Raw genomic sequence first — 12614 nt, forward strand, 5'->3', positions numbered from 1 at the left:
TCAAAAATTGTCATCCATATACAAATTTACACATATAACTAATACTATCTAAAATGTGAAAAGCCATATCAATCATAAATTGACATGGATGTGTAGATGTCCATTGAACTTGTCTTCTAAAGAAACATCACAAAAAATTAAGTCATGATATCACAGAGTATTTTCTCCCTGTCCCTACTTGTTTATGATGGATTATTCTCATTTAACGTTTAAATTAAATAATTGTATATAAGTAGTCTTTAAATCAAATGTTACTAAAAATCATATGGACAATTACCACTCCCTTGTCTCTTTATTATTTTTATTTTCTCTTTATTCTCACTACTTGATTTTTCGTTACTATTTATCTTGATTTTCTCTACTTGATTTTTTTCACTACTTGATTTTTTGTTTTCTCTCTTTATTTTCACTACTTTATTTTTTGTTGCTATTTATTTAATGATTCTTAGATACCCACTCTAATTTAACAGTGAAGCATTTACAGTGGATGAAAAACTGTACTTACAGTTTGGACTTGTTTACCGATAGGTCTCAATCTGTGGTGATTTGTCAGTGATATTGCTATTGCACTGGAATATAACCAATGGTCTAAAGGCCATATATATTTTACTTTTGGGCTATTTCATTTCTTCAGGGAGAAAATCTCTCAGTGTTCTGTGATCTAAGTGAACAAAGAGGACGGGAATTTGCTGATTTCAGTACTGCACCACTCTGACCGTCTCCTCATACCTTTCCCCTTTATAGCTGGGATACCTAATTCAGTGGGAAGATGATGTATCCACAGAGCTGCAAAAAACAACAGCAGCACCTATGCTAACCCTTGTACCCATACAGGCAGATGCCATGGTATTTGACAGGTTAAGAATTAGAGTACTCTTGCTCTCCTGCTTTGTATTAGAGTGTTCATAGCTGATCCCAATGTTGCTACATGGGCCATGTCATCACCCATCCCAACGCTTCCTTAGAGATATGCTGTGTAAAAAGTTTTGGCTACTGATATGTTCATTTTTAGGTACATATAAACTTAAAAATGGGCCTAGGGCCAAATAAAAGAAAAATTGTGTGAAGTTGGAAATGTACAATTGTGTAATGATAATCCTCTCCTATTCCTTCATACCACATCCTGATCCCAGAAACTTTTCCAATAGAACCTGAGCATATTTACTCTCATATTTAATTTTTGTGCTAATTTATTTAATTGACTAAGCCAACCTTTAATTGTCAAAAAGACCAAAATTTCAAAGATGATGATAAATATATTATATCCATGTAATATTACTTTTCTTGAACATTTCTGTACAGCAAAGTGTGTACCATAATCAGAAGAAATATATTCAGGCAACCTGGATAGCAAAATTGATTTTTCTGTTTCATACCTTTAATTGTGTCCTCTGAATTTTATATTTTAACTAATAAGCAATGCCTAAAATAAAACAGAATAACATCTGTTAGCATCCAGTTGTAGACCTGGAAGCTGCTGATAAAAATCTAAAGTAATTCACTCACCTATTCCGTAGGTCCTTGCCCTTGGTGAATTCAACTCAAGGGGATTTTCAATGAATTTCATTCTGGTTAATATTTGGGTGATTTATATTCTTTTTCTTTTAAAAATTATATTAGCTATTTCATTGTGTGCAATTAAAATGTTTTGTCTCCTAGCCCGACAGTGCTTGGCAGCAGCACCAACATGCCTCCTCTTTTCATGACACCAGGTAGTCAGCACTACAATTCTAAGGACTTTGCCTTAAAATTCCAGTGAGCTAACATATGAGTTGTCGTTGTTGTGTGTGTGTGTGTGTGTGTGTGTGTGTGCATGTTTCACATAACCCATTCTAATTCTCCCTCAAAATTCCCACAGAAATTCATAACTGATTGTTCCATACAGGAGAGTTTTTATTGTGCAATTATCTAGGGTTCATTTGCCTAATAATACAGCAAAGCCATTGACTAAAGCCCAAGTATTTGATTATCTGTTCACATCACTGATAGGGGAAATGTAAATACTCTTCTACTGATAAAAGGTTTAACTTTACTCACTGTTCAGGCTTTTCTTTTCTTCCATAAAGATTTTGTCATCTGCAGAGAATATTGATGCCAATTTTTCTATTAATAGTAATGTGCACATGTACCCTAAAACTTTAGTAAAAAAAAATAGTAATGGCCTTCTATCCACAAACTATTAGTAAACCAAAGAGGCTGCATTTTCTCTAATAGCAGAGTTTTGAGCTTGGACAAGGCAGCAATGGGAGTGGAGAGTTAATCAGAGAGATTTATCATGGATTCCATGGGGAGTGAAGCAAACTGCTTAAGTATGTGGTGGACTTTTCCCTGAAATCCCTCCCTCTACCCTTCTCCATTCCATGCTGTTGATTACTCTACTGTCACTTTATGAATGAGGTATTGTATGCCACCCTTATCTATTGAATGTCTTTCTGATATCACCCAAAGTTTGTTCAGCATAGCTGGGTTTATCTGAGGCCCATCAGTGTTAGTAGTAATCTGTGTCAAAGCTGAGTCACATTTTAAGGTAGAAACAATTAATATATTCATTTTTCAAATAAGAAAGTAGAGAAATTAAGTGACCTGTACAAAATCATCCAGCTGCAATAGCAGACCTTGAGGCCAAAGCCAGGCCTCTTTGTCTTTGACACTGAGTTTATTAATCTGTATCACATACCACTAAATTTCTCCAAGTGTTCTTTTTTGGCTCTAATAAATATATACAAGTGGCTTCTTAAAATAGTATTTACCTAGTTAATTGGTTTTTAAAGTTTCTTTATTTATTAATTCATCTACTCATTGAAGTCATAAATGTCAATTTCCACTGTGATAATACTAAACTACCATAATTTAGAATTATTGGACCTCCAAAATAATAAGGATTTCTTAGCATATGTTGCATAGTGGTGCCTAATTAACCTAAATTAACTATGTAAAAGAAATACTGAATAGAATAAACATTAGAGACATCTGTGGCTCTAAGTAAACATTAGAGACATCTGTGGCTTACCACAATAGAAGTTTGCTTCTCAATCACATAAATTAAAAAGTAGATGTTCCTGATCTGTGGCAGGAAAGAGGAAGGGCAGTGGCCTCAGTTGAAGACAAGCATTCAGGAACCAAAGCTGACCGTTTCCGGCATCAGCAACGTGTGACTTTTAAGGTTGTCCATTGCCCTCCAGGCTGCAGGATCAAGAAGAAAGAAGGTAGAGAAATCATATTCACATATTAATCACTTTGGCAGGGAATATAGGCAGTTTTTTATGTTCTCCTTTTATTCCTAGAAAATGTTCATCATGGTTTGGCTGCCAGTTTGGGGCAACAACTCTATGCCGTGGAACAGGACCATGATTTTTTTTATTGCACAGATAGCTGTCCCTGCTGCAGATAGAATTCTAGTATTTTGGAAAACTTCTTATGAAAACTTTGACAATTCTTAAGCCAATGAGCAATTTATCAAATAAAGTGTTTAAAGATGTTTATAACTGATGTGTGCTTGTTTAGTTAGCTATAAGTCATAAACAAAGAGAAAAAAAAATGTGGCAGGGCCAGGAATTTAGCAAAACGGAAGCAGTATAAATTATTGTGTCCAAGCCTGATAGCCCAGGGTTAGGCTAGCTTATGTAGTCATAAAAGTCCAACAGGGGTATTCATAAATTCCTTGTCATGGAACAAATGCAGGAGTGGTACTCAAGAGAAGAGGTTTTACGGTCCCGCGATGTCCTTGTTATTCTCCGCCTTGATCTCCAGTAGCTGCCTGACTGGAAGTACATATTACAAAAGGCTGATGAAACTGTGAAAGCCTCAGAGAAGTAAGGCACTCAGTACTTCCTATGGCATAATGAAGATATATGCAGTTACATGAAAATTAAGATGGTCCCAGATCAATAATGTAAACCAAATAATAAAAAAGACAAACTTCTGTTTCTCTAAGAAAGAAACTTACAGTGAAACTGTAGATCACAACTAATTTGTGAGGTTGTAATGTACAAAGTATGCTTAAGATTTCAAGGTTCTTGTATTGCTTATCCGAATGAAATTAAACACATATATCATTCTAACAAATATCTCCCAGCAGATTATGAACTTTGAAAATGGGGAAAGGAATTAAAGGCAATGTATTTTATATGTGTGTTCCTTCTTCTCAGGTTCAGTTATTTCCCCACAAAAAATTTATGTTTTCTATTCAACAGACATTGACCAGTCTTTTAATAGATGCTGCTTGCTAAGATAGTGCAAAAACTGACTCTCAAAAACAATAAACGCAACAGCTCTCATTTATCTAATCATCTAAGTGACAAATCTAGTAGCCCATTTCAAAATAGTAGAAAGGGGTGTAGAGATATGACTTGATTCTTTTCTTTGAACTTTTATTTTAAGTTCAGGGTTATATGTGCAGATTTGTTATAAAGATAAACTTCTGTTGTGGGGGTTTGCTGTAGAGATTATTTCATCACCCAGGTATTAAGCCTAGTACCCATTAGTTATTTTTTCTGCTCCTTTTCCTCCTCCCACACTCCAACCTCCAGTAGGCCTAAATGTCTATTGTTCCCATTTATGTGTCCATGTATTCTTATCTTTTAGCTCCTACTTATAAGTGAGAACATTTGGTTTTGGTTTTCTGTTCCCATGTTAGTTTCCTAAATATAATGGCCTCAAGCTCTAACCATTTTCCTGCAAAGGACATTATTTCATTTTTATGGCTGCATAGTATTCCATTGTGTATATGTACATTTTCTTTAACCTGTCTATCACTGATGGGCATGTAGGTTGATTCCATGTCTTTGCTATTGTAAACAGTGTTGCAATGAACATATATGTGAATATGTCTTTATGAAAGAATGATTTATATTCCTTTGGGTATACACTTAGTAATGGTATTTCTGTTTTTAAGCCTTTGAGGAATCACCACACTGTCTTCCACAATGATTGAACTAATTTACAGTCCCACCAGCAGTGTATAAGCATTTCTTTTTCTCTTCAGCCTCACCAGCATCTGTTATTTTTTGACTTTTTAATAATAGCCATTCTGACTGTTGTGAGATGGTATCTAATTGTGGTTTTGATTTTATTTCTCTAATAATCAGCTTTCTTCATGTGCTTGTTGGCTGCACGTACATCTTCTTTTGAAAAGCATCTGTTCATATTCTTTCCCCACTTTTTAATGAGGTTGTTTGTTGTTTTCTTGTAAATTGGTCTAAGTTTCTTATAGATGGTTGTCAGATGCAGTTTGCAAAATTATTCTCCCATTCTGTAGGTTGTCTGTTCCTTTAATGATAGTTTCTTTTTCTGTGCAGAAGCTCTTTATTTTATTTATCTCCCATTTGTCATTTTTTGCTTTTGTTGCAATTGCTTTTGTTACCTTTGTCATAAAATCTTTTCCCCTGATCCTATATCCAGAATATGATGGCCTAGGTTGTGTTTCAGAGTTTATATTATTTTGAATTTAACATTTAAGTTTTTAATCTATAATGAGTTAATTTTTATTTATAGTGTCAGGAAGGAGTCTAGTTTCGATCTTCTGTATATGTTTAGCCAATTCTCCCAGCACCAATTATTAAATAGTGAGTCCTTTCCCCATTTCTTGTTTTTGCCAAGTTTGCTAAAGAGCAGATAGTTGTAGGCATGTGGCCTTGTTTCTGGGTTCTGTATTCTTTTCCATTGATCTATGTGTCTGTTTTTTGTACCAGTGCCATGCTGCCTTGATTACTGTAGCCTTGTAATATGGTTTGAAGTCAGGTAGCATGATGCCTCCAGCTTTATTCTTTTTGCCAAGATTGTCTTGGCTATTTGGGCTCTTTTTGGCTCCATATGAGTTTTAAAATAGTTTTTTTTCCTAGTTCTGTGAAGAATATTAATGGTAATTTAATAGGAATAGTGTTGAATTTGTAAATTCCTTTCAGCAGTAGGATCATTTTAATGATATTGATTCTTTCTATCCATGACCATGGAAGGTTTTTCCATTTGTTTGTCCCATCTCTGATTTCTTTGAGCAGTGTTTTGTAGTTCTCCTTGCAGAGATCTTTCACCTCCCCAGTTATGTATTTTATTCTTCTTGTGGCAATTGTGAATGAGATTACATTTCTGATTTGATTCTCAGCTTGACTGTTGTTAATGTATAGAAATGTTAGTGACTTTTGCACATTGATTTTTGTATCTTGAGATTTTGCTGAAGTTGTTAATTAGCTTAAGGAGCTTTTGGGCTGATTCTATGTGGTGTTCTAGATATAGAATCATGTCATCTGCAAACATGTATATTTTGACTTCCTCTCCTTCTATTTGGAAGCCGTTTATTTCTTTCTCTTGCCAGACTGCCCTGGCCAGGACTTTCAATACTATGTGGGATAGGCATGGTGGACAAGGCATTTTTGTCTTGTGCTGGTTTTCAAGGGTAATTCTTCCAGCTTTTGGCCATTCAGCACAATGTTGACTGTGCATTTGTTCCTTCTTTTTTCAATTATTTGTAGCTTTTATTTTAAGTTTGGGGTTACATATGAAGGCTTGTTATATAGGTAAACTCATGTCATAGGGATTTGTTGTATAGATTATTTAATCACTCAGGAATTAAGCCAAGTAGTACCCAATAGTTATCTTTTCTGTTCCTCTGCCTCCTCTCTCTGCCCTTAAGGAGACTCCAGTGTCTGTTGTTTCCTTCTTGGTTGTTCAAAAGTTTCATCAATACCCAGTTTATTGAGCGTTTTTAATGTGAAGAGGTGCTGAATTTTATCAAAAGCCTTTTATGCATCTGTTGAGATAATTATGTGGATTTTGTCTTTAGCTTTTTTTATATGATAAATCACATTAATTGATTTGCATATGTTCAACCAGCCTTGCATCCTGGGGATGAAGCCTGCTTGATAATGGTGGATTAACTTTTGGATGTGCTGCTGAATTCAGTTTGCAAGATTTTGTTTTGAGGATTTTTGCATCGATGTTCATAAAAAATATTGGCCTGAAGTTTTATTTTCTTGTTGGGACTCTGCCAGGTTTCGATCAGGATGATGCTGGCCTCATACAATGAGTTTGGAAGAAGTTTATTCTCCTCAATTTTTTGGAATAGTTTCACTGGGAATGGTAACAGCTATATTTTGTACATCTGGTGCAATTCAGCTGTGACTCTGTCAGATCCTGTGCTTTGTTTAGTTGGTAGGCTATTTATTACTCATTCAATTTTAGAGCTTGTTATTTGTCTGTTCAGGACATTACTTTATTCCTGGTTCAGTCTTGGGAGGTTGTATGTGTTCAAGAATTTATCCATTTCTTTTAGGTTGTCTAGTGTATGTGCATAGAAGTGTTCATAGTAGTTTCTGATGGTTATTTTTATTTCTGTGGTGTCAGTGGTAACCTTCCTTTCATCACTTCTAATTGTGTTTATTTGAATCTTCTATCTTTTCTACTTTATATATTCTAGATAGCAGCCTATTTTATCACTTTTTTCAAAAAAATGAACTCCTGAATTCATTGATCTTTTGAAGGGTTTTTTTATATGTGCCAGAAATTCTGGTATGTTGTATCTCTGTTCTCATAAGTCATTCAGGTGCATGTTGTTTAATTTCCATGTAATGTCATGGTTTTGAACAATTTTCTTAGTCTTGGCTTCTATTTTTATTTCACTGTGGTCCGGCAGTGTGTTTGTTATTATATCAATTCTTTTGCATTTGCTGATGATTGTTTTATGTTCAGTTATATGGTCAGTTTTAGATTATGTGCCATGTGGCAATGAGAAGAATGCATATTCTGTTGTTTTGTAGTGGAGAGTTCTGTAGAGGTCTATCAGATCCTTTGGGTCCAATATTGAGTTCAGGTTCTGAATATCTTTGCTAATGTTTCTGCCTTGGTGATCTATCTAATGCTGCTAGTGGTGTGTTGAAGTCTAGCCCTATTACTGTGTTGAATTCTCAACATGAAGGGGTGTTGAATTTTATTGAAAAGGTTTTTTGCTTCTATTGAGATAATCATGTGGATTTGTCTTTAGTTCTGTTTAAATGCTGAATCACGTTTACTGATTTGTGTATGTTGAACCAACCTTACATCCTAGGGATAAAGCCTACTTGATCATGGTAGAAAAGATACTTGAAGTGTTGTCGGATTTGGCTTGCCAGTATTTTGAGGATGTTTGCATAAATGTTCATGAAGGATACTGGCCTGAAATTTTCCTTTTTTGTTGTGTTTCTGTCACATTTTGGTATCATGATAGAATGAGTTAGGGAGGAGCCTCTCTTCCAGAATTTTTTGGTGTAGTTTCAGGAGAAATGATACCAGCTCTACTTTGTACATCTGGTACAATTCAGCTGTAAATCTATTTTGTCCTGGGATTTTTTTTTTTGGTTGGTAGGCTATTTATTACTGATTCAATTTCAGAGCTGATTATTGTTCTATTTAGGCACTCAATTTTTCCTGGTTCAGTCTTGGGAGGATGTCCATGTCCAGGAATTTATCCATTTCTTCCAGATTTTCTACTTGATGTGCATAAAGGGGTTCATAATATTATGTGATGGTTATTTGTATTTCTGCAGGGTCAGTGGTGATATGCCCCTTGTTGTTTCTGAATGTGTTTATTTGAACCTGTTCCCTTATTTTTTATTAGTCTATTTAATGGTCTATTTATTTTATTAATATTTTCAGAAAACAGGCTGTTTAATTTGTTGATCTTTAGAGTGGTTTGGGTTTTTTTGTATCTCAATATCCTTCAGTTCAGCTCTGATTTTGCTTATTTCTTGTCTTCTGCTAGCTTGGGGTTGATTTATTCTACTTTCTCTAGTTCTTTTAGTTGTGACATTAGGTTGTCAAGTTGAGATCTTTCTAACTTTTTGATGTGAGCATTTAGTGCTATAAAATTCCCACTTAACCCTGTGTTAGCTGTGTCCCAGAGAGTCTAGCATGTTGCACCTTTGTTCTCATTACTTTCAAAGAGCTTCTTGATTTCTCGCTTAATTTCATGATTTACCCATAAGTCATTCAGGAGCAGGTTATTCAATTTCCATGTAATTGAATGCTTTTGAGTGAAATACGTAGTCTTGGTTTTTAACTTTCCTGTGCTGTGGTCTGAGATAGTGCTTGCTATGATTTAAGTTCTTTTGCATTTGCTGAGGAGTGTTTTACTTGTGATTATGTGATCGATTATATAGTATGTGCCATATGGTGATGAGAAGAATGTATATTCTATTGTTTTCTGGTGCAGGGTTCTGTAGATGTCTATCAGATCTATTTGAACCAATGCTGAGTTTAGGTCTTGAATGTTTTTGTTAATTTTCTGCCTCAATGGTTTATCTAATGCTGTCAGTGGAGTGTTGAAGTCTCCTGCCAATATTATGTGGGAGTCTAAGTCTCTTTGAAGGTCTCTAAGAACTTGCTTTATGAATCTGTGTGCTTCTGTGTTGGGAATATATTCTGAATTTGATTGGTGGCCTTTCTAGCTATGTTGGGGAGGTTCTTATGGATGATATCCTGAAATACGTTTTTCAAGTTGCTTCCATTCTCCCCATCTCTTTCAGAGAGATCAATGAGTCATACATTTGGTGTCTTTACATAATACCCTATTTCTCTGAGGTTTTGTTCATTTATTTTCCTTCTTTTTTCTCTGTTCTTGTCTGACTGTCTTATTTCAGAAAGGCAGCCATCAAGCTCTGAGATTCTTTCCTCCACTTGGTCTATTCTGCTACTAATACTTGTGAGTACCTTATGAAATTTATAGTGCATTTTTCAGCTTTATCAGGTTGATTGGTTCCATTTTTTTTCTACACTGCCTGTTTTGTCTGTCTGTTCCTGCATTGTTTTAATGTGATTTTTAGCTTCCTTGGAATGAGTCTTAATATACATCTTTAGCTCAATTATCTTTTTTCCTATCCTTAGTCTGAATTCTATTTCTGTTATTTCAGCAGCTCAGCCCAGTTCAGAACTCCTGTTGGAGAAATGATTCAGCTGTTTGCAGGAAAAAAGGTCCTCTGACTTTGTGAGTGTCAGGGATTTTGTGCTGATTCTTTCTCGTCTTTGTGGGCTTGTCTTCCTTCAGTCTTTGACATTGCTGACCTTTTGATTTTTTTTGTTTGTTTGCTTTTATCTTATTTGATTCCCTTGAGGGTTTGATTGTGGTATAACATGGATTCAGTTGACTGGCTTCATTTCCGGAAGATTTTAGGGGACCAACACTGTGCTCCCAAATCCTGAACTGTGTTTTCTAACTGGGGGACATATATTGGGCCCCAACTTTGCTCTCTGGCTTCTCAAGGTTAGGAATCTACTGAGCTCGGGGAATCCGAGGTGCTCCCAGACCCCCAGTCACTACACTCCAATGGATGGTGTCAGCCAAAGCCTTTCACAGTGCAGTGACAGCAGGATCCATCCTCACATTCCAGCAATAGCAGTAGTGGCAGCTGTGGCAGAGTGCTAGTGGATTCTGCAGTGCCTGCCTCCCTTGCAGCTTGGTTGGTGGGGAAGGTGGGGGTGGCTGGGGACCCCTGCTGGAGACTGTGTGAACAGTTGTGCTGAAGGTAGTGTTGGCTCAGGGACCAGGCAATGGCAGGCCCAGGTCTGGGTAACTTCTTTGTTCCCTTCAAGCAGGAGTGATGGCTCAGGGCAGAGGAGGATCCACTGTTCTCTGCATAGTGTTAGTACAAGGGTGGGGTGCTTGTAGGTGTGGGGCTTGCTGGCTCTGTGCCCTCCAAGGCTCTGTCTGCAGTGGCATTCTGGAAAGGAAGGGGAGGCAGACTGGACTCCAATGTGCTGTCAGTGCTAGGAAAGCAAAACCTGCCTGCACAGACATACACCAACAGAGCAATCTGGGGAATTGCCCTGAGCCCAGGCGGGAAGCTGCAGTATAGGGAGGGAGCATGTGGGCTGGGGCCTCGACATAGGTGCTGCCCCACTGGAGCTCTCTGCCAGTTCCGCACAGTCTACCAGTGCAGAAACTATGACACAGGCCCCCAGACCACTCGGGGCTGACCTGCAAGCAGGCATGGTCATGGTGGGGCTGTGGGAGAGGCCAGCAGACCAGGGAGCGCTCAGATCAGACTGGCCCTATCTGTTGGACAAGACCACCCTGTAGTGTTCAGATCCAGCAGTTCCTCTAGGGCTAATGTTTCCTATGGGAGCAAGTCAAGCCTAGCAGGATGGCCATCTCTGGCCTTACTCTGCTACAGATGCTCCTGCACCAAACCCTCTGGGATCCACATCAGCTGGCTTACTGCCCCTACCACTTCTCTAAACAGCTCTCCCTGCCAATTCGAATGCCTGTGATGGTTGAGGGGTCTCCTGCTGGTGGTCCAGAGGCCTGTGGTGAGGGCGGATTGCTGTTTGCCATTTCAACTCACCCATTCCTCCAGAGCCATTGGTGGTCAGGAATGAGTCCGGGTGCAGTTTATCTCCACGTAGGGTTCCCAACGTTCTCCTCCTTCTGCCCAGCTTCCATGTCCTCCCTCTGTTCACTCTGGAGAAGATCTGTTAGGAGCATGTTAGGAGCATGCCAGTCGTGTCAGTCTTCAGGTAGGAGCTGTTCCACCTGTCTGCATTTAGTTGGCCATCTTACTGGATATGATTCTTTTGCTATACCAAAGCTATGATCAACTGCCAGTCCCTAATGAAAGCAGTGAATGAAAAGGTGTTAGATTGCCATAAGAAAATTCATTAAACATATGATACCCACTGTTTGTCAGAAATGCAATAGCGGCAGCCTGCCAGGGAGAAAACAGCAACTTACAATAGTTTATCTTAAGGTGAACTTATCCTTTATGCCAGTTTCATCTTCCAATAATAGTAGATTAAAAGGATGAAACTAAACTGTATTTAGAGCTATTTGGTTACATATATTCATGATTTTAAATAATAGATGTGCTGCATACATTAGATGACCAGGCCCTTATTTTTTTCATGTAAGGTAACATATTCAAAGGTTCCAGGGATTAGAATGTGGACTTCTTTGGGGTATACATTATTCTTTGGGGGTCATTATTCAGCCTACCCCAATAAGTTTGAGGTGATTTATAAGAATGGCCTAGAAAATATGTTACACAGCTGTGACTACCATGTTATAAATAAGCCAGTCAAAAGTTATTTTTGCTGTGAAAGTCCGGTGTTTCTGAAAAATGGAAAGTGAAGAACTCAAAAGTCATTTTTGTTTTTTCACAGAGGAACAACTTACATAGTTCTTTTTCTTCTTGTGTGTATGGTATTTTAATATATTTACCAAATAAGATTTTTCATGAAACTTGTAATTTTCTAATTTTCTTTTAGCAGTTTCTTCTGTTTCTAGAAGTCATATAAGTGTTTTATTAGAAAACTGGATAAATAAAAATAAACATAAGCTATAAAACAAAGTATGAATTCAGGAATCATATTTCCCAAGAACACACTGATAATATTTTGGTAATATGTCTAATAGTCTGTTTCTCCTACTATTTATATCTAGAAACATTTTGCTTCAATAAAGTACATATTATAATAACTCACATGGATTCAGCACTTAAGATATAGCAGAGACTGTACTATGGACTGTCAAAAAGACCATGAGTACATGGAATATATATATATATATATGTATGTATGTGTATATATATATATATATATATGTATATAATGTTAGCCATGGTTAAGTACTATAATTTAATAAATTTTTGAGT

The sequence above is a fragment of the Pan troglodytes genome, chromosome 3 (genome assembly GCF_028858775.2).
Source record: "Pan troglodytes isolate AG18354 chromosome 3, NHGRI_mPanTro3-v2.0_pri, whole genome shotgun sequence".
Lineage (NCBI taxonomy): Eukaryota > Metazoa > Chordata > Mammalia > Primates > Hominidae > Pan > Pan troglodytes.